Here is a 26,792-nt window from a genome sequence, read left to right on the forward strand (position 1 = left end):
CCGGGTTCCAGCCAAACCCGCGGCCAGGGTGGTCGTCGCAAGAGAACGCGGCGGGGACGAGCGGCACCGGGTCCGGGTACCCCCTCAGCCAGGGTCCACGTCGTGGCCGAGGACCCTCAGATTTTCGACATGTGGCACACCAGGAGAATTTCATCGTCTGTGCCACCATACATGGTGTCAGTCGAAATCTGCGGCCACCCCGTCACCATGGAGCTGGACACAGGGGCCAGCGTGTCGGTAATGCCCGGGAAGCTGTTCAAGCGGACCTTCCCCGGCGTGTCCATCGAGGCGTCTGACGTCATGCTGCGCAGCTACTCCGGGCAGCTTTCCCAGGTCCAGGGTCGGGCCCAAGTCAGCGTTCGCCTTGGCGACAGGGAGGCAATCCTTCCCCTTTACTTAACCAAGGGGTCGTCGCCGACGGTGCTGGGCCGGAACTGGATTCACTCGCTGGGTGTTCGGTTGCCGGAGTACCAAGAAGCTGCGCTGCACGTGGTGAAGGACGTCCCGAGCCTCCTGACCGACCTCCAGTCCCTGTTCCAGCCAGGGGTGGGCACCTTCGCCGGCACGACGGTCGGCATCCACATACCCGAGGGAACCCGGCCTCGGTTCTTCAAGCCGCGCCCGCTGCCGTTTGCCCTGAAGGACGGGGTCACCCAGGAGCTGCAACGGCTGCAGCGAGAGGGAATCCTGGTGCCCGTCAAGTCTTCCGAGTGGGCCGCACCGATTGTGCCAGTCCTCAAGCAAGACGGCCGCGTCAGGATCTGCGGCGACTTCAAGGTCACCATCAACCCCGTCGCTACCGTCGAGAAGTACCCGCTGCCTCGGGTAGAAGATCTCTGGTCGGCTCTGGCCGGGGGACAGAAGTTCACCACGCTCGACCTTCGAGATGCCTACCAGCAGCTGGTGCTCCAGGATGCCGCCCGGAAGTATGTCACCATTTCGACTACCATGGGACTCTTCCAGTACACGCGCCTTCCGTTCGGCGTGGCCTCAGCCCCAGCCATCTTCCAGAGGGAGATCGACAACCTCTTCAGGGGCATGAGGCACGTGGCGGTGTACTTGGACGACATCCTGGTTACCGGTACCGACGACGGGGACCACCTGCAGAACCTGCGCAAAGTCGTGACACTACTACAGGACGCTGGTCTCAAGCTGAGGCTGGACAAGTGCGCGTTCCTGACCCCCAGCGTGGAGTACCTGGGACACTTCATCTCCCAGGCTGGCCTGGCCCCGGCTCCCCGCAAGATTGAGGCCGTGCTCAAGGCGCCGAAGCCCAAGAGCAAGAAGGAGCTTCAGAGCTACCTCGGCCTCATCAACTTCTACAGGAGGTTCCTGCCCAACCTGTCGACGCATCTAGAGCCGCTGCATCGCCTGCTTCGTGATGGGCAGCAGTGGGCGTGGAAGAAGGAGCAGGACTTGGCCTTCCAGCGCAGCAAGGAGCTCGTCGTTAAGGCTCCAGTGCTGGTGCACTTCGATCCGGCCAAGCCTGTGGTCCTCACCGTGGATGCGTCACCATATGGGGTAGGAGCCGTCCTGTCGCACCGGGGTCAGGATGGTCAGGAACACCCTGTGGCGTTTGCTTCTCGTCGACTACATGCGGCAGAGCGACGCTACAGCTAGCTCGACAAGGAAGGCTTGGCCCTCATCTTCGGGGTCCAGCGCATCCACCAGTACCTGTGGGGCCGGCCATTCGAGGCGGTCACAGACCACAAGCCGCTGCTGGGGCTGCTGGGGCCTGACAAGGCGGTCCCAGTGCAAGCATCGCCTCGTGTGGTACGCTGGGCCTTGACGCTGGCAGCCTACAGGTACAAGCTGGTCTACCGCCCTGGGAAGGACTTGGGACCTGCTGACGCCCTGAGCCGCCTGCCCCTGCCGGAGGTGCCTGCTGCCGTTCCAGAGCCAGCTGACGTGTTCCTGCTGGAGCGGGCCTACCCGGGGGTGCTCACCAGGACTGCGGTGGCGCAGGCGACCAGCCGGGACCCGGTGCTGTCCCAGGTGGCCAAGACGTTTGCCCGAGGGGAGGAGCTGCGTCACCAGGCATACAGCCACAAGACCACCGAGCTTAGCTTGGAGCAAGGCTGCCTCCTGTGGGGTTCCAGGCTGGTGATTGCACAAGGTCTGCGGGCCAAGGTGCTGCAGCTGCTGCACGCGGGGCATCCTGGCATTGAAAAGACCAAAATGTTGGCACGGTCGCACGTTTGGTGGCCTGGCTTGGACCAGGACATCGTGCACCAGGTGCAAGGCTGCCAGGTCTGCCAGGAGAACCAGCGAGCCTCGCGCCAAGTGGAGATCACCCCCTGGCCGTTCCCACAGAGGCCGTGGTCCCGCTTGCACGTGGACTATGCGGGACCCTTCAAGGGCCACTACTTCCTGGTGGTAGTGGACGCCTTCTCCAAGTGGGTGGAGGCACTGCCAGTCACCAGTCCCTCGGCAAGCGCGACCATTGCGGCGCTGCGGCAAGTCTTTGCGGCGCAGGGATTGCCGGACATCATTGTGTCCGACAATGGTCCCGCTTTCGCTAGCGCGGAGTACCTTGACTGGCTGCAGAGGAATGGGATCCGCCGGATGCTGGTTCCGCCGTACCACCCCGCGTCCAATGGTGCAGCAGAGCGGGTGGTACAGACACTCAAGGACAAGCTCAAGAAGAGCCAGCCCGGGGATTTCCGAGCGCAGGTGGCCCGGGTACTATTCCAGTACCGGACCACACCCCATGAGGTCACTGGCCGTGCCCCCTGCGAGCTTCTGCTGGGCCGGATGATCAAGACCCCCCTGGACTTCTTGCATCCAGACCTCCGGTCCACGGCGCTCCTGAAGCAGCTGAAGCAGAAGCTGGCTGCTGACCGAGGGTGCCGTCCCGGGCCTTTGCCGGAGCCAGGAGCGTCGGTGTACGCCAGGAACTTCCGTCCTGGCCCACCGTGGTCTGCCGGGCGTGTGGTTTCACCAGCGAGTGCCTCGTCGCTGCTCGTCCGCATGCCCGACGGGACCACCTGGCACCGGCACGCCGACCATGTCAGGCCTCGCTTCGGGACCTGGCTTCCACCGTCGGCCGTCGCTTCAGAGGACCAGCCTGCAGGGGGCCCAACACCACCAGTCGTGGCCAGTGGAGCGCCACCCATCACAGAGGAGACAAGCGTCACCAGTCCTGTGGCACCAGTTGGACCGGTGTCACACCCAAATCCGGTCCCTGCAGCTCCACCGGGCGAAGCCCGACCGATTCAGGCAGCGCCCGGCGTTGCCACACCTGGCCCGTCGACACCAGTGCCCAGGCGGAGTGCACGGCAGCGGAGGCCACCCGACCGCTACTCGCCGGGGTAACCTTCGTCGTCGACCGGCCAGGACTTGGCACGACCAGACGCCAAGTTGGTGTCGGCCGTGTGCATTGTTATTTCATTTATTTTGTTTGTAGGAAAACAAACTGGGGGGGAGGGATGTAACAAGTATGTAGCGCCCCCCTCCCGTCCGCCCGTCTGCGGCCGCCTGGCTCGGCGGGCAACATTGGTCACCACACGAATAAACGCCGTTGAGCGCACGCGCTCCGGCCAGACATCGTCCACCCTCACAACCAGGCTGCGTGTCGTCTCTCCTCGGCGGGTGCTTCGGCCCCCTTCGTCCACGTTCGAGAAAGATCGTGACAGTCGCGAGGTATTCGAAATCACGTGTCCTATGCAACAAGTTCTTTTCTTCGCTACTTTTTGCTTAAAAATCGATATCACGTGATACATACGAATATTCAGGTTTTCCTGCTCAATATGTTAGAACAATTGATAAACGGACAGGTTGCTTTCCCCTCGCCGATCCGAGTGTTGAATGCATTCTAATTATACTTAAACTATCGCTTCTCCAGTTGTGCATTAATTTAGATGTTTGGCATGTTGTTACATGAGAAATCTTCGTCACTTTATTTACAAGTATAGAAATCTAATACGAAGACTGGGAAGGTTCTACCAACTTGACAACATGAAGGCTATCGGCTGGTGTCATTATTTATTAAATATCTTTCGATAATCACTTCTACATAAATTTGCGCGTGAACCATGCAGGATCAATGAAACAAAATATTAATTTTAACCTCACTTCATTTGGCGCAGATGGGGTCACTGAATAAACAAGGATTTTTTCATATCAAATCGAGTTTGTCATAAATGTTTTTTATGCACCATATAGCGCTGGATAGAGATACCGGACGCAGAAATCTCGCAAAAGAGAACAAGATTTTTTTACAGCGCAGCTCTTAGGGGCCCGTTCCCGGCTTGAGCGGCGTCGGCGTAACCAAGGTCATCCCAAGGTCACGTGGCCCCCTAAGGTCACGTGACCCCTCCCCCAGGGTCACGTGACCCCCGCTGAGGTCACGTGACCTTCCCGATGACGTCATCGTCACTGATGACGTCATCGGATCCGCATCGTCATCGTCATCATCACTGATGACGTCATCAGTAACGTCACTGATGACGTCATAAGTGACGATGACGATGCGGATGCCGGTGAGGTCATCAGTGACGTCACTGATGACGTCATCAGTGATGATGACGATGACGATGCGGATGCCGGTGACGTCATCAGTGACGTTACTGATGACGTCATCAGTGATGATGACGATGACGATGCGGATGCCGGTGAGGTCATCAGTGACGTCATTGATGACGTCATCAGTGATGGTTACGATGACGATGCGGATGCCGGTGACATCATCAGTGACGATGACGTCATCGGGGAGGTCACGTGACCCTGGGGGTGGTCACGTGACCTGGGGGTGTCACGTGACTTCGGGGGGGCATCCGCATCGTCATCGTCATCATCACAGATGACGTCATCAGTGACGTCACTGATGACGTCACCGACATCCGCATCGTCATCGTCACTGATGACATCATCGGCATCGTCACGTGACCCCCCAAGGTCACGTGACCCCCCCCCCCCAGGTCACTTCACCCCCCCAATACCCTTCCCTCCTCCTCCTCAAGAGCTGCGCTCTAATTCGGTGTTACAGGGAGTTGTAAACGGCTTTCACTTTTTTTCTCTCAAGATTTTACTAGTCTTTACCATTCCAAATGCAATCTGTTTGTTTTCGAACAGTTGTTTTTTTTTTGTTAAAGAAACGTGAATTAAATTTAAAGCTTCACCATGTACTGATCAAGATCGCCGGATATTTGATGAGCGGATAATCGTCTTATAAACATGGCGAATTAAGTGACAAAGATTAATTAACTTTTTAGTCATTGGTTCTAGAGGTGATGTTCCAATAGCAGTATTGACGAAAATCACAACGGGAGGCAAGGCAAATTGAAATAATTTGCGAAAAAGTAAGTTTCTTAAAATTGTTAATTCATGATCATGTTTTTATTGATTTTTTTTACCAATTTAAAAATTCCGCGCAAAAAGAAAAAGAGCGCCGCAAGCTCTGCCCGCAGTGACGCCAAGAAGGCTCCAAGAAGAGTGAGGCAGTCGCGTCAGTCACCTAGTCACTCGTGTAGTCGGCCCATCCCCAATGAGAAGCTGCCGAGGTAGTGACGACAAGATGGAAACGAGCGTGAATGTGGGTAGGGCTTTCGGCGATCCGTTGGCGTGTAACTTTAAATCGGATCAAAAAATATGAAAAAAGTGATCAATAATGTTTAAAAGAAACTACATTTTCGGGAATCTTTCCAGTCGGTCTGACCTATGATAGTAATTGCCGCCAATATTGCAAGTTTAACACGCTCCTAAAGCCAATACTTTAAGAGGTTAATGAACCCCCTCATTAACCGTTTTGGACGAACCTAGCTCGTCAACGTGGAGCCGCGCCCAAGCCGTTCAGGACGAGTATAGCTCGTCTGCTTTCCCCGGTTCACCCACTCAACCGTTCTGGACGAACCAGGCATGGCTTAGCTTGTGGCTCTCCCAACAAATGGAAGCACTGATTGTGTGTTCAAAATGTGTTCAGTGTATTTTGTGTGTTCAGTGGTGTATGTACACGTTCTACTATGAGCGTCCAAAGTTCAAAAAAACGTTGTAAAGAAATTTTTTATTGTGTTCTGGCTAAAGAGAACTACAGGAAAACCCATACAGCTTTTTTTAGCAGACCATATAAATGGCTAAATACACCAAACGAAAAGCCATAGGCAGCTATAGCGCACTGGCTATAGAGAGCCAGCCATTAGAAAAGCTAAAGAGCGTTATGGCTGGACTGTGATAGGGCCATAGACAAAGCTAAACAGGCCCATAAAGACGACCATAAAAATGCTAAAAGACAGCCATAAAAATTCTTTAGCTAACTGGGTCAAATAGCTAAAGCCGATTATACAAAGAATTTTCTATAGCCGACCATATGACATTTTTGTATGGGACGTTTGTGCAAAATCCGCCAGGAAAATCAATGCATTGTGAGCGTGCTTAAAGGGGAACTCCGGCGATTTTTTGAGCAACCCCAACTAATTATATTTTCAAAATCGCCATATTTTACTCTTTCCGGTATGCTATTTAGTATCGCAAAATTCAAAATAGCTATTGTGAAATCGGCAAGTGAAAATGACTCCAAACGAAGATTCGAATATACCCGCGCTTTCAATTGCCGTGACGTCACGGGTGGGCCGGCTTGCGGTTCGAGCGGGCTGTCGAAAAATGAACTATGCCGAGCATTTGTATCGTGCTGCTGCGCGGGAGCTGGGGGACTTTCCAAAGCATTCATTTGACACCATAAAACTGTTTGTAATCAGTTGGGAACAAAGTCTACAGCCCTAAGAGCGAAGCCCTACCCACCCATGACGTCACTTTTTTAATGTTGCCAGTAGAGTTTTTCACTTTGAAAAACACGATGAGGACCAAAATTGTAAAAATTTGGGTTACTAGTTCAGCGATGTTTCTTGGTGTTTTTAGCAAGTTTTTAGGCAAATCGGAGACTATGGAAAAAACGGCGGAGTACCCAGACACACTACAGACAAGCTTTTTAGTAGCTGTGTGCCTTTGAACGCCGTGCGTACCCACAGCTAGCCGAGGCTTCAGTGCGGGCATTTTAAACTTACATTTTGTCTAGAAAGAAACAATTATTTCCAGTGAATATCAAGGTATTATTTAACTCTATTTTGCCATGCTTTTACAAAAAAAAAAAATAAAAAATAATGAAGCTGAACATACTGTTTTTGGCTTCCAAAGTTGGTGTGGTCGTGCTTACAATATCTTGGTCCCCGGTACCTGGGGATGACAAACATTATTTAAAAGAATAACCTCTCCACAATGAAACCAACTTATCGTAAACAAATGCCAATTTACTGGTGTAAGATGCAAACGTAAAAAAATAACAAAAATAGTTTGAACAATTTCGATAATGACAAGTCCTCTGGTATGTTGGGGCATAGTCATATGAATTTACCTTTGGTGATGAAATGTCCGGTAAACTTCCAAGTGATATCAGCGTCCTTGAGCCATTGCAGATTAACGATGGTTTAACGACCACGCTGCATTTCTAACTATATAACAATACTAAAGAGCTACATCATCGAATTGAAATGGCACAAATGGAACGAGTAAATTCCTGTTTCCATAGTATGGGAGAGTTCACTTCCACCTCAAAAACTTTTAAAAAGCTGCTTTTTTTTCTTCTTGAATTTTGCATAGTATCGAATGACAGACATGCTCACTCGTGTGCCAACGATGCTGTTTTTTTTTACCTTTTTCAGACGTATAAACAGTGTCAAAAGGAAAGGCTAGTATGACATTAATAATTTTTTACTACTTTACTGTAACACAGGGAGACATTGTAGCCGCACATATCACAAGCGGCGTGCTTTAAGTGTGCTTCAAGTTTATTTTAGTACGATTCTTTAAAATACTTTGCACACCCCTTCAAAGCAGGAACGGAAGCACTTTAGGCGTTGTTTCTTTAAACATATACAGGGTGTCACAAAAGAAAATTTACACGGTCTTTTTTACCGCAAAAATAAACTAGGCATCGCCGAACGCTCATTCTCCGCTTAAAGGTAAAGCTAGAGGTCACAACCAGATGCTAAAGTTTCAGCCCGATCCGATAACTTAATCAAAAGTTATAAGTGATTTTCTGAAAAGTTCAATGAGAAAATGGAGCCCATTTTTGCTCGTTTTCGGTTTCTAGTACCATAGAGCCCCATGTGTTTGAAAACTCTGTCGGCCGCCATTTTCCCATTGAAATTTTCAGAAAATCACTTATAACTTTTGATTAAAGGCGCGTTCACACTCTTGCAAGCGAGTACGACCGAGAAAGACTTCTTGAGACCGGATGCGCTGAGCGGAGCTGGTCCTAAGAGATCGCAAGAGGATTAAAAACCGGTTTGGTCTCTCTCGGTCGTACTCGGTTGCAAGCGTGTGAACGGGCCTTAAGTTAACGGATCGGGCTGAAACTTTGGTATCTGGTTGTGACCTCTAGCGCTACCTTTGGGCGGAGAATGAGCGTTCGGCGATGCCTAGTTTATTTTTGCGATAAAAAAGACCGTGTACATTTTCTTTTGTGACACCCTGTACTTGAACGGATGTCAGACAGAAGTTATATCTCCGACATACGACGTTCTGGTTACGCTTGCTATGAAGTTACGCAATGTTACTTTTAAGTTCTGCTAGTTTGCCCTCACGATTGATTATAAATATTTGGCTTCTGTTTCCTGGATGGCGCTTTTCTACTCGAGTTGTTTTTGATAGTTAATACGTTTCAGTTGTTTGATATATATCTTTTTTTTTTTGCTCCAATGGTGTTATGAAAGTATATTTCCGTACACTACAGTCATTGCAACATCAAAAGAAACAAGACGTGTTGCTTATTGCTCAGCCGCTTGAAGTAGTTCATGAAAAATTGTTAGTTGGGAGAAGCACAATGCTTCTGACGTCTTAAACCTGTACGTTTTGAAAAGATGTATATTTAAAATATTATTCACCAACAATATTTTAGTTCACCGCTCAGATGAGTAAGGATGTAACGCTGAGCGAGAAGTCAGACATTTCAATGCGATTTTTAGTTAATAAAGTATAGGTTTATTGGAGTTCAGTTTAATACCTTCTTTTTTATATTTCAGTCATATTTTTGGCATACTTTTTTGCAAAACATACGCCTCCTATAATGCCCCACGACGATTCAGGTTTCTTTGTGAACAAAATCATGCCGAAAGGCAACAAAGCTCTATAACTAAGAAAAATGTTACTTTTATTGTGCGGAACACAATCACTTTCACAATTGGCTGTGAATCTCTCAACAAAAGTAACTTCGGTTGCACTTTTTTTTTTAACTTACGTATGTTCGCGCGTTTGTGATAGTGGATACTTTAATGAATAGTTGCATACGTATATTCAATTAGTGTTACGCGTGTTCTCAATTAACCTTCCGCCATATAAAAAGATTCAGAAACTAAAAGAAAGCGCAAGAAATCTATTTGAAACTGTCATCCGGCCACCGACTCGTATCAAAACTTATGTTACGCTCCTTTAGAAATGCCACCAATGTCAAATGGCTTAAAATAAATAAGGCGAAGAAAAAAATATTAACACAGAAATCAACTTACTCGTGAGATTCATTTCGGTTTCTTCGCCTGAAAATAATTTAATTATAAAATGAGAAACCCAAAGATGCTGCTTAAAAAAAATAAACACATGCGAACCTCATGGACAAAGATCCCCAAACAGTATTTACAAAGGAGACTTCCGACGCTATTTTTAGCTGCTCAAATAAAACCAATTTTAGAAATATTTTAGCTCCACTCTTCCCGCTGTTTAATTTAAGATTTATAAATTAAAACTGTCTATACATAGTTCTCACGGACGGCACAGCCGGGGCGGGGCTTATGAGATATGTCAGCGCCATTACCAGGTACTGTCATAGTTTCGGTTTCAAGATCGCCGCCGGCAACGTTGGCCGCTGCTGCATTGGATGCGTCACTACGGCATTTGCGGCGGACACGGTGCACGTTTCTTACTTCTCAAGTAAGGTCGCGGTCGCAGTGGTACATCCATGCGGATTCCCGCGATGTTAGCCTGCCGAAACAGAGGCAAGTCCTCTGCACTGCAGAGCAACACAAAGCCAAATGTAGGGCTGCGCCGTTTGCCAAAGCTGATAACGCGACAGTGTGAGCGTACAAGGCTGCTGTCCGAGAAACACCGAAGCCTCTGGTTTACTCGCGTATATCGGAAGGATCTTAAAGGAGCTGTGCAACAATTTCAGGGCTTTGCTTAAATTATTGTGGAAGTTGATGCCTGACACTTCTGAAGTGAACTACAGAAAACAGATTTTGCCTGGATACCCTAGTTTTTATTTTTAAAAAATGAAAAAGATACAGCTTTTGCCGCCTCTCAACTTGTACGTCGCCTTCCGGGTCACGTGAGCAGTGACGTTAAGGGGGTAGGCGCGGGGTTCCGGCAAAGTTCTCTCTTTAGAGCCATCAGTGAGCAGCGAGAACTCATCCGCTCGCGACCGCGTGACTACGTGCTGGCGGGTGCCGCACGAAGAATGTGGTGGAAGGAGGAAAGTCTCATCCGGGTCCGGCCATAGCCCATCCGGCCCTCTCCCCCTCCCCCTTTGGCTTCTGGCGGCTGTTCGCGGTAGCAGAGAGAGCTGACGGTTTTGTGGGCCTGGGATAGATGGCGCCACTAAAACGCCGTATAATAAAAGTTTTGTCCATGATACCAGGTTTTTGACGCATTTATATATATGTTGGAACGACAAGATTTATAAAAACGTTACCTTTTATCGAGCAGGTATTCGCACAACTTGCTATTTTTCTACAAGATTCCCCCTTGACGTCACGCCTCGTGTTTCTCATGGCCGCCGCTCGAGGCTGCAGGTCGGGGAATATTCTAAGCTTTGCATCGCTATTACGTGGCGGAATCGCAACATTTCGATGAAGGAGGTGTGTTTTCTGTCATTTGTGACAAGGTGAACAATATCAAAAGCAGAGCATGCCAATTCTTTCAACGTTAAAATCGTTGCGCACCTCCTTTAAGAACCTGAACAACGTCCGTTTCTGCGGTCGTCACTTCATGACCTGTAAGAAAAATGTTGCTCAACTGTACGTGGATTGCTGAATGCTCCTGTTCTCACGCTGTGCGGATTGCCATAGTGGCCAAGGCAGTGTTTGTTGTCTGGTAGCGTCACTCTGCGAGGATTTTCTTTTACCTTTCTCGCAGCGTGTCTGTAATTGTTTAGTGTTTGTGGAACACTTGTGTTGATAGTGTTGCGACGGCGGCGCCGAGTTTGCTCAGCTAAGATGCTGCGAATTCAGATGAGGCAAGTACGGGCACTTGTCTTCGTTTGCAGGCGAACATTCGGCTCTTCGGCTCTTATAAAGACGCTTGCTTTATAGTTCGTCAATTAGCCTCGCTCAGCACGGCGATACGCTTCGATGGGAGACGCATCGCCGTCAGGCTCTTCACCCATCTACTCGTGAAATAGTTATGGGCATCTAGGGTCTTGAAGGCCTTCGTGCGTTGCAGCGACAGGTAGTTCGTTGACAAAACGAGGTAGTTAATTATGTATTCACGCGTCGTCGGTGGCAGCACGTCCGCATCTGGATTGGTGTCCGCGCGAACGCATGGCGTGAACGGATCGATGTCGTTTCACATCTTCACTTTAGACTCATGTCAAGCGCATGCGGGCTAACAACCTCCTCGAAATAGGAAGGCCAGAACTCATGGCGAATAGTTTTCGCCATCAAGCTCTACGGGCGATACAAATTCCGTAGCGAAGTCGCAAACGAGCGTGGGACATGCGGTGGCGGCAGCGTCCGCGTCTGCTTCTCAATCCCTGACAATGGCAGCCAGGCGGGTGGGAGTAGGGGAAGTGATGTCAGGTGAGAACTACGTATAGACAAAACTGCAAATGAAGGTGATACAAAAGCAACATTCATACATCTCCCTCGCTCTGCAGCGCAGTGACGTGATACTGGAGAACGTTCTTTGTTTTTGTCCGGCTGGCGCTAGCTTCTCGAGCATTCATGTCGCTCGATCAAAAGTGTGACCCGTCGAAAACAAGCTGTACCGCCCCTCCCCCCCCCCCCCCCTCCCCCGCTCATTACATTTGATGTCACGTTTTAAGTGCTCACGGTAAGGATTCTTAGCCTCTCAGATCACCTTTAGAAGTGGAACTACTTTGAGTGGAAAAATTATTATTTGTAATAGGGACTGCTAGTTTTTATAGGTATATTTCGGCGTTGAAGCAATTTTGAGACAAATCACTAACTCAAGCTTCTCCTGTACTGGTTAGAATGGAACATTGGCATTCCTTACCTACAAAACGTTCACTCGGGCTTCTTTATCACGCCCTACACTCTAAGAAAAAATGGAGAAAAGAGATAGCGGCTACGCGTTTTTCTCCCTTTTACTGACGCGCCCCAAAGCGGACACGAGAAGAAGGGACGAACGAGACGTTTTTCTCATTCTTCAAGCACACGGGACAAAGCTTCCGCCCTCCTGTTTCATATTCTATCGGTTTCGTTTTCTGAGCGCGTCGCACACCTTGTTTAACAAATTTTGTTGAGTTGATTGAGCTTCAGCGGCAGCGATGGCCGCCTGTAATTTCGTTTCCCAGTCCGAACGTTCGGAACATTCCGGTTGCAATTACGTTTCTACCTCTAATTTTATGAAACGAGCAAACGAAGCCGCTAGAAATAGCGAAGTTCCAAGCAACGCCAGCAGCGCTACGTACACTGGGATAAGACGGCCCCACACGCGGAACCACACGGTCCACACGGAACAATCTGTCGACGTTAAGGATGTTATGGAAATCGCGGAAAGTGCGTCCAAGAAAGGCAGGTTTTCCTGCCGGGTTCCTGTGCGCCTTCTGTGCTGAGTTCGGTTTAGTTTTTTGATGCCGAGTGCCCACCGGCAATCCAACGAGGTTGCGTATTTCTGCGTGTCAGCAACCTAGTAGCAACATAGCGATGGCTGTGTCGTGCGTTGTGAACAGAAGGCTAGAATTATCACCGATGTGACCATGTGTTCGCGTATCAGTGATGTAACAACAGTGCGAGATGACGTAAACTGTCGGGCATTGATCCCGATGGTCGGGCCGTGATCAGGGGGGGGGGGGGGGTTTCCAGGTTGACATTCCCATGTACATTAAATAGTTTAGGACCGCTTGAGGGATTACAATGTAATTCATCGAACTGCGAATAGTCATGTGGCAAGGTTGTCTCAACCCTAGCTCCTATCGTACAATGGCCAATGTGACTTTCGTCTGCGATGTCCTGTTGTCTCCTCCCAAAAGCAGTTGCGGTCTGGAAAAAGGACTGAACAGTATGGAATTATGACGAAAGTACATATATCTAGTTTGAAATTTGTGAATTAAGGAAGGATGGTAGTTAAAACTGAAAAAAAGCGCTATCCTTCATTTTGCTCTTTAAATATACTACGGTTCCTGGAGAAACTGCCCTTCAAATGGCGCGCTTGGACGAGCGCTAGACGTTTTCGGGGTCTGAACACCTGCCGCAAGTTGCGGCTTTGACTGCATTCAAGTTGATCAAAAAGCGATTTCTCACTCCGTGGTCAGCTCGACGCACGTGGAGCGAAAACTCGCGCTGCAGAACCCAGGGACTCTGGGTTCAAGCCCCACCCCTGCCCGTTTAGATCTGGATGAGCATCATACCGGCTTGCGGTTGTGTATCACTACTGCGTGGTGCACGTTGAAGACCCCAGGTGAGCTGTCGAACTGCACTGGCAAAATTGCTCAGCTACAGAGTAAACCAGTGTCGCCACACCCTGGCAGACCAACCTTATACTGCATAAACACTAAACGACCACTTTAACTTTTGACTTTCTCCGTGAAGCTTGGCTTCCACCTGAATGAATACCAACTCTACACAGAATAATTCAAGACGACTATTGCAACCGCACGCAAACAGCAAAAACAATAAATAAACACTACAATATAAATTCTAGCTACTACGTGCCGTGCCGGGAAGCAAACACATGGCGTGGAATCACATTGAAGTGGATTGATTTATTGGGTTTCAAATAATTAAGGCATGAGCGTTTACTTTTTACGAAGAGATTCATCCCCTGAGCTGTTCAAAATACTCTCAGAATTGTGACGTTGCTGAAAAAAAAAAAGATAAACGTGCTGGAAACATTTTTTATTGCTTATTTGGTCACCGAGAAAAAATGTACCTTGAAAACGACCAGAATAAAAGGCGGAAACGCAGTGTACAGGTGTAGTGATCGGTCTAGAGCGCTGTTCTATTTTTATATGTGCCGAGTACGCGTGTGCGCTGAGATGTGTATATTCAACTGATGCTAGCGGTATGCTTCATGTATCTACATGTGTGCTTAATAAAGGTTCCCGAAGGCCCGAAGCGCAATAGTGGCGTAAGCAAATCAATTTTTCTTTTTTTTTTTTTGCAGAAGATGAATTGGGTTGAACGTAACGCAACCTAGCATAGCTACTTGCAATTACTCGGAGCCTGCCATTAGGTGGCAAGCAATTTAACCATCTTTCACGCCTCGCGATGATTTCTGATTACCGTGTTAGAGCTGGCATCGAATTTCCTCTGTTGATACCGGCTTTTCGTTTTGGGAATGGTGTACCACTCCTCCATGATGTGCTGTTGACGAAGGAATTGTGGCGCGAGTAATAGCAAAGGTGATATATAAGGTGCTTGAATAACTGGGTATCGGTGGTCTCCGTTGAACATCACAGTGCTGACGACGAGATCTGTGAGGAATTGCTTTCAAATCCCATGTTTCTCTACCAGCGGGAGGAAGCTGGCTTCGCAAATAAATACACTTCGCGGAAAGCTCGTGTTACGCTTTTATCTGCTGCTCCTCTCGCTCCGTAAAATAGATGTTTAAGGCTCATTGAGCTTGATTTGCTCGATTCGGGGCCGGCATAATGACATGCAGGCGACGGAGGAACTTTGCCACCTTGCTTTCAGGATGAAAGTTTCTCCCTTCCTAAAGAAACATAGGTTACTAGAGCGTTCCTCTTTTTATAGAGGACCATAAATATCCCTTTTTCAAAGAGCGTAGCGGCGACGTCCGCTAGCGAAAAGGTCGCTCTGATCGACCCTAATGATTCGCCAAGCGCTCAGTGTGCCGTCTCTAGTGGGATGATTTCTGCCTTCACTGACGAAATTAGAGAAGTGTCAGGCTGTCAACTGTTACGGTTAGTTTTGGAACAACATGATTCCAGCTTCCGCCCTGCTTCTTACACACACACTTGGGATCGTCATTTGTAAATGATCATACGGCTCGTGACGTCAGGCATATGAATAGTAAGAAAGCGCATGAGCAGGGCGACTTTTTCGAATGGCCAGATTCCGTTACGTGTTCGTTGCTGTATGTAGTACTTTGTCTGTGCAAGCAGACGCCAAGTCCTCGAGAAGCTAAATCACTGCTGAACGTAGAAAGATGGCGTTGGAGGCAGGATAACGCAAATAATCCCTGCCATCTTATGCGGAGTGCAAGTCCGTTTGCATCTTTCACAGGGGTTGTGGTGAAGTCAGAACGGCCAGCTCCGATTGGCTATAACTGGAAGGATAGCGGGTAGTCCTCACATCAAGCTGCCTTAAGGTCTACCCACTATCCTTCACTCAAAGCCAATCATAGATCGGCGTTCTGACGTCAGCAAAGCCCCTTTACTAAAAAACACAAAGAGAAAACAGACCAACTTCCGCTCCGCATAGGACCGTCGCACTCGGCCAGAAACGTGAGCGCGTCCACCAGACGCGACCACGTAATGTTGGCTTCGGCGTCTGCAAGACGCGCCCGTAAGGAAGGCGTTCCAGCGTTCGATTCTGCACGACCCACGTTAAAGTGCTAGCGTCTGTCAGGTCTGTCAGCGGTCGTTCATGAGCGTAAAATAAATTATAATGAAGTAAAAAATATATGTAGAGCACGTGGCCTTTAGCCGTGCCGCCGCAACTAAAGTACCTAGATCGTGGGAAATAGGGCCAAAATCTCCCCGTATGGTCGCCATTTCGGCTCAGGAAATGAGCAATTTGTCCTTGACCTAACCATTATTTGTGATCCGATCTGAATTTTCTGGTAACCGGTAGTTTTATAAAAACGTTTCTTGCATACCAAGATTTTGCTACCCACACTCCGTCGAAACAATCTACATCTTCGTACCACCACCACACGCGGTATCGGTTCTTGAAGGCATTAAAACAAACTTTCTGTTTTGAAATACCCAAGGAAAACAATATTTTTGTAAGAGAACCGTGATGATAGGCATGATTGATAAGAAGATTACATACAAAGTGCCAAAGACGCTTATATTTGTGAAGAACGGTTTCAGTACGATGATGCTCCAAGGTCACCTAGGGTGACTGGTATAGAACTACCCCCTCGAAACTTATAAGATTTCAAGGGGCCGAAAAGGCGTTTGCCATAGCAACGGAAACCGATTAGCCACTCGCCGTGCGAGGTTTCGGTCATCTGCATATTAGTATTTGATTGTGTTTGGCTAGCAGGCACAGAAGGCAATGGTGCTACTTTGCCTTGATCCAATGGCTTCAGCCAAAACTAATCGCTATTTCTAATTTGAAGCAGCTATCGTCCGTTTCATAAAACGCTGTTAAAGCTGCTCGCGCGGCGCGTGGCTTCCTGTATGACTTCGTTTGCTCAAAACCGGTTGCAAATGATCTGCGTGATCAAACCCCATGCTCGCGCCAGCAGTTTTTACAGCGTTGTACAAAATGTTTTGAACAGCGTATTTGCGACATGCACGACCAACAGCGTCGCTGTGATCGGCATTCGCGAATGACCTGACGCTAACCATGACGCCTTCATATGAATTAGTTTTGTTTTCATCAACAGAAATAAGAATACCGTCAGACTGTCAACTTTGACAGTGCTGCTTTAAAAATGCGATGATTTAAAGCTTTTTCGTACTTTTTACACACACCATTGAACTTGTAGTTCGCAACTCATAATAAGTGGCCAGGAATACACCTCGTGGCATCACAGCAATGCAAATCTTGGTCATGACGTAAAGAAAAGAAACAATAAGGGGGCGCCACCGTTACATCTTGGCGCTAATAGACAGCGTCGTCTGCGCCACAATTATTAAGATGGCGGTGCTTTTAGGAAGAAGGTATATAGCATAAAGATCCTGTCTTTTGTAAACCGCGTTATAGTTTACGCGTATGCCACATTCAAATGACTTGTCGGAACGAAAAGAAGAATTTGCTGGTCGGGGACTTTTTAAGGCTAAATTTTTCACAAAATAGCTTGTACGTTCTCCAACTCGTTGACTGTTGAAACTGAGGTAACTCACTGCAGTTACCTGTTAAGGCATTTTGGCACGGCGAGATATTCTAACAAAACATGCTCGTGAGGCTTCTCACAACTACGTGTGATAATAAACATTCATTCTCTGTTTTTTTTTTGTTTTTTTTTCAAAAGCAAGACACTTTATTGATTCAAAAACGAAAATTCCAAATGTGTCCTTAAGAAAAGGAGACTTGCGTGTGCAATCAGGGCAAAGAATCGTTCCAAGAACGTGACATAACAGACAAAACGGTACTTCCTCGTTTCATATAGGGAATTCTTTTTTTTATGTAAAACTCCTATTGCTCGCATAAACCTCACAGAGTGAAAAGTATAGTCACAGACGCAAAACGCTCATCGTCAATAGCTTCAACCGATATCACTTCATTTGCGCATTTCGACTACTGATATTTTATATGCTACAGTACATTTAGTTAAAAGATATTGATCATAAATAGGGCTAATTTTTTATCCATACCGACACACCCCGAAAATTAACACCTGAGCAAAGACCAAAGAACAGAGACGCCCAAATATTTTGAATTTGAGCGCTCCCTGCATTGCTTAGAAAGCTGTTTCTATTTCTTTGGGAGCCACCTCCCTTAAATAGTTTCCTTTCCTTATTGATACCTGTACGTTCAACAAACATTAAGTTTAAGTTCATGTTCCTTGTAAGTTGGTGAATCCCTTGATCACGTCCCGTTTTTATTCACATAATTACCGGACACTGTCAGACACAAAAACAATTTGTGGGACACTGAAAATAGATACTTAAAATCACGTAATCGACGGAAAAAATAAACACCACAAACAAAAACACCCTCAACTTTTATAAAACAAACCACGAAAACACTGATCCCCAATCACAAACAACGCGACGAAAATGTACGATCATTGCGAGATGGCATGACAACGCTGTAAGCAGACTATGCATCAATATTGGTGAAAAGACGGTGAGAGTGCAGGCGAGCTGGTGGTAGCTAATCATGACAAAATTGTAAGGGTGCAGGCGAGCTGGTGGAAGTTAACCATAGTTTTGTTTAACCGGAGACTGGGGTAATTCGGAAAAGGGACGAGAAGAAAAGAGTTTGAGACGTCGCCTCCTTGTGGCCTCTTTTCTTCTCGTCCCTTTTCCGAATTACCCCAGTCTCGGGTTAAACAAAACTATAGCTAATCATGTCGTATTACACCTGAGACTGCGATGGAAGAAATCGGAAGAACTTTCAGTAGAAGGAACAGACACAGAGAACGTCTCAAACTCAGCTCAACGTCTCAAACTCCGCTGAGTTTGAGACGTTCTCTGTGTCTGTTCCTTCGACTGAAAGTTCTTCCGATTTCTTCCACCGCAGTCTCAGGTGTAATACGACATGATCAATATTGGCTTAGCGTCTGGCCCATGTTAAAGGAATTTTGAAGACGATTTTGAACTTTTTCTTTTAAAAGCCTGCTCTCGCACTCTCTAGGGCACCTGACAATATGCTCAATATTTTTATACAGTTGTATTACACTTATTTGTTTCGCGTAATTTAAATAAACGAAACTCATATAGATGTTCCGCTTTGGCGCCATTCAACCTCTCTAAAATAGGAGGTGACGTTACCAGTGAAGCTACGGTTTCGGTAGAATTCAGTGGTCATAAGCGTAGATGACGCGGTGAACTGTAGGAGTGCAGAATTATCTATCTTGGAAGAGTTGGCATTATTTATGAAGACGCCGACAGTTTCGCAACTACGACCAGAGATCTGGCAACCAGGCGTTTCCCCCGCTTATTTTGTTACTAATTCACGACCCACCCTGGATTGGCCACCCCATGTCTGCAGTGGCATGTCACCGCACTGAAGCGGTCTCTCAACGCAAGCATCGTGGCTATTTCCACGCAATCCATTGCTCACACTTTCTTATCTGCAGCGATCTCGATAACTATTGCCGTCGTTATTCCTTTTTCTTGTCTAGAAAATGGAGCGTTGTCACCAAGCGTTTGGTGTATGCGGGACGCCGCCGTAACTTAAGATCACAGGAGGCGGGTGGCAATGCGCAAGACGGCTCGTGCTGTCTTATGCTTTGCGCGTGCAGAGCACAAGCGAAATCGTTGCACGTGCACAAAGATTAAAGTTTCCTGAATACATCGTGGCAGCGGTGGGGTAGCTACATAGGCTGGTTCAAGCCGTATTTGTAGAAAGTTTGATCATTCATTGAAGTATAGGTGACAAATCAGGAGGCGCCATTGGCCAAAAGCGGTATTATCCCATCGCTGACAGAAAAATGTTAGATAGTTTTTTTTTCGTTGTTGCAGTTTCTTCAGCTTCGGGCTGTTCACTGCCTTTGTTTTTATTTTGTTCTTCTAGTCCCACACGGGCTTAATTAAGCTCATTGGGCGTTCCGCCTCCTTCTACCGGAATACAATATTAGCTGCACTTTCATCCGGATAAGTTTGCCAATTAACCAAGCTAGAGTCGCTGTGCAAGTTTTTAATACATGATAATTTTTTTTGGTTTTATAAGTAGAAACGTCCAATAACCAAACGAGACTGACTTTGAGTGAATTAAGAGTATGGTCCTAATTTAATCTTGAATTACTAATGAAACGTACAGTGCTTTATGTCGCCACAGTTAAAAACGCAATCAAAGACTAAGTGGCGTAAAAAGTCGAGCACGGGTGCTGAAGGGACCGAATCAATGTGACATCGCTACGGTAGGTTTGTTTAGCCGATTATAGCGGACATGCGGCAATATTACGAATACCGTGACGCTACAATTTCGACGTTTTTTTTGTTTTTGACCCCATCAGCTCGTAGCGTCGGCTGTACTGTCACTCGGGTTGAAACTCAAATGATTGAGGTGCAGCTCAGACAATTTATGCAACCGAATTAGACAAAGCTTTGAATACAGTCTCTACTTACCCATTTTTCAGCTCGCAGGTGTCTTGGAATGAGCAGATGAGGAAGCTGTAAGGTAACACCTCAGATTAGGGAAGTGTGCGAAGAACACTGAGCGAGTTACGATACACATGCGCCCACACTGATGGCCACAGGGGTGAGTAACTCAACCGAAAACCTGGACGTCAGCGAAATAGATTCGAAGTCAATGCGGAACGAACCGGAGTGCCCACCTTCAAATCCAGTTGTCGTCGAATGGAACGATGAGCGCGTGCGAACGTGAAAGCAGTGACGATGCAGGCGGCAAAAGAGCGAGCTTCTTCGTTTTTTTCTTGTCGGGGCTCGTGACCTGATGCCAAGTGTTCATAGAGTCAGAGCCTCTTGTTAGCCGAGAGATATTTTTGTAGCGCCCTCCTATGGTTCCCTATCCTGAAGTAACTACCTTGCAAACAAGTTCGATGGTGTTTGTTTTAGCATGGCGGAGCTTGAAATCATTGCGCTTTGAAATCAACACTGCCAACGCTGTCGAAAATGAAGTTCTTACATTACTGTTATTTCTGTCAATGAAAAATCCTCTGCTGACGTCATAGTCAGCACTCGACCTATCGTGGAAGGTCGACCAGAGCGATGCCTTCGATCGCGCACGTCGCCAAAAGTAAAAGTTTGAACTATACTCCGTTCCCTCTTGAGCTGAGACTAGAAGCTCTGCCTTGGGCGCGATCTCCCTGCCCTTGCTAACACAAGTGTGAACGCCCAGACACGCACGCCCAGAGCACTGCCGTAGCCAGCAAACTCGCGCTGAAGACGGAGCTTCTAGTCCCAGACAACACCCGACATCCCCAGGACGTCCTCGAAAGGTACAAACATCCTCACGGTTTTCAAGACGTCCTCAGGACATCCTGAGAATGTCAGGCGCTGGATCATCCTAGAAACGTCCTTCCGAGGACTTATTGAGGACGAAGGATACAAAGTTAGAGGTAATATATACGTCCTCAATTTGATTGCGTTTTTAAAAAAATAAATGAATGAAATGGCGGTAGTATACACAGTTTACGGTCACTGCTCAACTAAATTTCCCATACAAATTATTACATGTAGTTGCGTAAGTGTAGGACATCTTTTAACTATAGCTTTGATCAAACAATTCTTTAATAAAACTAGGACGCACTACAATTATTATTAGTTTTGTATTTGCGCAGTATTTAGAAATTCTGTTCCATTGGCCACATCCAATCTAGGTGGCGCAAGCTACCGCCTACTACAAGGATATTATCCACCCATCCGAGACACTCAAGCAAGCTAAGCCTAGCCAGTCCGTCTATGCTGGAAAAAGCGGTGGAGAAACTGCATCGTGACGTCGCCGGTGGGAGGAGCCTAATCTCCATCGCCAACAAACTACATCGGAAGAGAACTGCACCGTGACGTGTCCGGTGACGTCGCCGAACAGTGGCGATTCAGTTGAAACTACATCGATCTTTTTTTCCCTGCAGGGAATTTCGGAGAATCGCCGAGTACGCTAGCGCACACCAGCTCGGAGCACGTGGAGCGAAAGCTCGCGCTGCAGAACCCAGAGATCCTGGGTTCAATTCCCGCTCCTGCCCGTTTCGATCTGCTGGATGAGCATCGTACCGGCGTGCGGTCGTGTACTGCGTGATGCACGTTAAAGACCGCGGGCTAGCAGTCGTACTGCACTGGCTAAATTGTTTATCTACAGTGGGTAACAATGTCGCCATGTTCAGGCAGACTAACCTCCTGCTGTATAAACAATTAACGACAAATTTTACTTTTTACCTATGTTTGACTGCGTTAGTGAAACTTCTCTCGTGCTGCACGAAAAAGAAAAAAATGTTTCTTCGGGGGTTAAATTTTCGGTGTAGTAGGAAGCAAAAAAGAAGAAAATAGAATATTTCCCTCAAGTTGAGTTCGCAGTAGAAGAGGGGGAAGAAGAAAATCAGTTGTTAGTCCCACGGTATGTATGGTCTTTTCTTTATGTGTATGCTTATTCTAGTTCGGCTGGCCTGACCTGAAATAGTTGCTTTAAAATAAAGCATATATATATATATATATCTCTCTGCTTTAAAATAAAGCATATATATATATACATATCTCTCTCTCTATCTGAAGTATGAACGAACTAGCTCAACTTAAACCTGTTACCGTTGCTTGCTTGGCTTTTCGCTCAGCCAAAGCGATTATATGGGGTGCACTCAAATGAAAACACAATCGTGTTAACTCGTGTAAGATTATTTATAATATTTATCGATAACACCGCTGAACTTGCATCGCTCTAAGAACTTTCTTTTCGTGAGCGCCTTCTCTGCTTGAGTTTGTTGGAAACAGAGCCACTTCGATCCGAGGCAGTCGATGATAGCGTTGGTGGCATCAACAAGTACGCGACTCACAGAGCACTGGTGAACACCGATGTTTTCGTCGCTCCCTACGGTTCCCTGGAAGCCGCCAGCGGCGTAGAAGCGTAGAGCTGCGAGGACTTGTTGTTCGACCTTCAGCACACGGGGCTCTTCGCGACGCCGCTGGAGCTTTCCCCGAAGCTGGTCGCACAGCCAGCGAGTCACCCCTTTGGACAGCTGGTATTCGCCGACAAACCTCGCATCGCTCGTCTCGAAAGCATCCCGGTGATCTCTAAAGACTCGATCCGCTGGCGAACCCAACAGCAGAGATACATATGTCAGGGTCGCCATCTTTTACGATGCAGATTGATCTCTGGCTTCGCCTCGACCACTCAGTTAACTGCATCGTCAAAGTGCATCGTGACGACATTTTGACGTCACCGCCAACTGCATCATTTTACGAGCATAGCTCGAACTGCATTGGGAAAAACTACATTTCGACGTCATGTCACGTGACCCGAGAGAACAGCCAATCAGTGCCCGATGCAGTTTTCTACATCATGTAGTTGGCGTTCCAGCATAGACAGACAGGACAGAAACAGAAATAGCGTCGATGTTGATGATGGCTTGATAATGTGGATGCTTGGGCTAGTTGGTAATTCATGCTTGGATGGAACAGCGCCAATACAGTCACACTCACAGACACACAAGAAGGAAACAGACTCGCAGCGCTGATTAACAACTCAGTGATATCAAATCAAATCAAAGTTTATTTAGACAACCGTCGAGGAATACAGCTGTCTGGGGGGCCGCCACAAAAGGCATCGACATGCCTGACAAGGCGACAGCCCCCCGCCCTCTCCACGGCCAGACAAAATGAAAGACATAGATGACGAAAACTACTTGATCATGAAAGATCAAATATAAAATCCCATAAGCGGTACAGAACACGGTATACAAAGAGAAAAACAATGAACTAAAACCAGACTCTCCGCCACGTAAGACAAACAACAACGAGGCACATCATTTTTTATGCCTGCACAAACATAACAAAGGGGCCACAAACAACAACATAGTGCAGCTAGCCAGCCATCTCTACAAAGATATTTTTTTAAGCCCGCAGAGATGCTGCACAAAAAACAACATACGCGCACAAATAAATAAAATACTGAAAAAACAACGTGTTACTTTTGAAGGGACAATAGATAGACATTTATGTTTTTCTTTAAAGCTTGTATAGACATACCTCCCAGAATAATGGTCATGAGATCAGGGTGGTCATTCAGAAGTACAGGTATTTGATAATCAAATTTTTGTATGCCATAGTTTGTGCGTATTTTCTGCCTTCTGCAGAAAATACGCACATACGTGTGCCGAAAATTGTAGGGATGATCTGTCCAAAGATACGTGCTGAAAAAGACAGTTGGTTCTAATTAGATTTGATTATAGATTAATAAAGATAATTTCTTATTTATAACATTTTGAATAGTTAATATTCTAAATTTCTTCTTCCTCAGATCATCATCTTCTCCTCCTGTTGTTGTTGTTGAAGACGTTTATTGATAGGTGAAAATTTCACCAGTCAATTTGTTGGAGCAAGTTTAAAAATGGATGGATAGGCGGGACATTGGCAATTTACAAGTAATAGTATAGCTGTGGTCCCGCCACTTGGAGTATAGACCCCCTAGATATGAATGTCCAAGCCGGTCTCACTCAGAAATCCGAGCAGACTGGACAGGACCGCGACACGCATGTCTTTTTCTCCCACTGGTTTACACCAGGCTTCGAAGCACGTAGGGCGGTGTTGTTGTTCTAGCGTGTTCAGGGCTTTCGTCCTTTCTTCATTAAAAATCGGACAGTGCCAGATCAGATGACATTCGTCACACTTGACGTCTCGATTTCTGCAGTAGATGCAGCCTTCGGAGCAGGCTTCTTCTTCTTTCCTTTGCTTCTTTGACAATAGACTATAATCGTGATCTACTGCCGTTGAAGCGTTGGCGAGTTTCGTCTTCCTCTCACGGGCCGCTCGCTCCCATCGCTGGGTGCGGGCTGGCGTGATGCCGGCTTGGGCCCTTAGCCTTCGGAGGGTGACTGTCTCGTGCCGTCGGAAAGTTCCCGAAGGAATGGTCGCTTCGGGGGGCTCGCCTCTGGCGTTCAGTTTGGTCTGCTCAATTTTCTTGTATGCTAATTTGATATTGAGGATGGTTCACTCGGGGTCGTACAAGTTGAAGGCGGGCGGTGGCGGTTCCACAGAGGGGGCTGGCCCCGGGTCCTGGCGTCGAAGGTCGATACGATTAAGCTCTTCGATCGCCGCCCGGTGCGCCCTCTCGTTGCCGGCGATGCCCGCGTGACCGGGTATCCACTCCACCCTGATGGTGAGCGGATTTAGGTCGCGCCGTTCCAGGTTCTGCGCCAACCGGAATATTTGTCCGACTGCTCCGTGTGCCATGACTTGCGTCCTGAGCGCTCTCACGGTGGCCTGGGAGTCCGTGAAGATGAGCAGTGTGCGGAATTTGTCGCTCGATGTCGCAGCCGCGTCTTTGATGGCTTCAAGTACGGCTCTGGCTTCCGCTTCCGGCGCAGATCCGCATCGCTGCAGCTCCGTGCTTTTCGTTGTCTTCTCATAATGCCACGCCGCCGTGGCCGCCACTCCGTCTTTGAATGCTGCGTCAGCGTACGCATAAAGCTCGTCGTCACCTCCGTTCTTCTGCTCGTGCCGTCGAGCAAATTTGCGCCTTCTGCCGGTGTTTGTCGCCGAGTTCATCCTTCTCGGGATCGGCCTGGCTGGGGTGACCGTTGTCTTCTGCCACGGTGGGATGGGATCCGGTATCGGTGGTGGAGTTGTCGTTGCACACAGAGAGCTCCATGAGGGCATGAGTTCTGCTATGGCCCTGCCCTGACGGGTATGTGTTAGTTTGGCAGCATACATCCACTCCTGATGCCGTTGGATCTCTTCCAAGGAGAGCATAGGTACGGCTTCGTGTAGTAATTCCAGGCGCGTACACTTCGGCAGGCCCGAGATGCAGCGTCGCGCGTCATTCATTAGTGTTTCCAGTTTGGCCCGTTGATTGGTGTTGAGTTTGTAGAAACGAAGGCCGTAGGATATTTTGGATACCAGGGCGGCTTGTACTACGGTCCTCGCTAACCTTTCTCCGAGACCCCCGACTCGTGTCGCTAGTCGTCGTACGATCGAGAGCCCTTTCTTCCAAGTAGTTCGCATTCGCTCAATCCAGATGGTTGGGTCGCCGCCCGAGTGAATGTTCACTCCTAGGATGGAGTGCTCTGTCGCCTTTTGGATCTGCTGCCCGTTAAAACACAGGTCAGCGTCGACCTTGTCCCAGTCTTTCCCAAAGGCCATATATCTGGTCTTCTCGGGCGATGGACGAAGGCCGCTCTCTGTCAAGAAATCGCTCACCACGTCGAGGGCCCGTTGGATCGTCGTCTCAGGAAGAGGCGCGCTGTCACTTCCCATCGTCCACACAGTGATGTCGTCCGCATAGACCGTGAATGCTAGGTCCGGAACGGCAGCGAGTCTCCATAAGAGAGGCGCCATCGCCAGGTTGAATAGCATCGGCGACAGCACTGATCCTTGCGGCACGCCGATCTCGTTGGATTTCTCTGTACTACTCCTGTGCTTGCCAGTTTTCACCAGGTATTTGCGTCCGCTTAGAAAAGACTTGATGAAGTTCAGTGGCCTGCCTCGCACCCCTAGCTTGCGAGTCGTGTCGATGACTGTGGTGTGAGGCAGGGTGTCGAAGGCTTTCTTGATGTCCACTGCCACCAGGAGTTGGCGGTGGCATTGCGTCGGCCGGTTCATTAAGTACTCTCGAATCAGTACTAGACTGTCCTGTGTTCCTAGATTTTTGCGGAATCCTGTCTGAGCAGGGTGTAACAGCTCCCTCTTCTGCTCGATTATCCAGTCGATCCGTGAAAGCACCATGCGCTCCATCAGTTTGCACAGGACAGAAGTGAGCGAGATGGGGCGCATGTTGCTCGCGCAGTCGGGCTTCTTCCCTGGTTTCGGGATGGGGCACACCCAGGACAGTTTCCAGCTATCTGGGATGGTGCCCTCGCGCCAGTGGTCATTGATTAATTTCAACAGGTCTCTCTTAATCGCCTCCGGGAGGTTCTTGAGCATGGAATTAGTGATCCCATCTGGCCCCGCCGCGCTTCGCTCGTTGCCCTTTTCGATCGCTGCCTCCATTTCCCACTGTGTAAAATCCGCTTCATACTCCTCGTTTTTCGATTCTTCATGGTTGTAGATTACCGGGTTTGGGCTGGTAGCGGGCTGTGGGAAAAAGACGTCCCTATCTCATCTAATATTTGCTTGACTTCCTTATTTTCCGCTAAAGCCAGGTTTGGTGCCGTGTTTCCCC

At 48.1% G+C, this 26,792-nt stretch overlaps 1 pseudogene; it reads right to left on the reverse strand.

Annotated features, from left to right (window-relative positions):
- Positions 1–24,010: 24,010 nt before the first annotated feature.
- LOC120841207 lies at positions 24,011–25,987 on the reverse strand (annotated as a pseudogene).
- Positions 25,988–26,792: the final 805 nt, after the last annotated feature.

This window comes from Ixodes scapularis, unplaced genomic scaffold (genome assembly GCF_016920785.2).
Source record: "Ixodes scapularis isolate PalLabHiFi unplaced genomic scaffold, ASM1692078v2 PGA_scaffold1__304_contigs__length_218370807, whole genome shotgun sequence".
NCBI lineage: Eukaryota > Metazoa > Arthropoda > Arachnida > Ixodida > Ixodidae > Ixodes > Ixodes scapularis.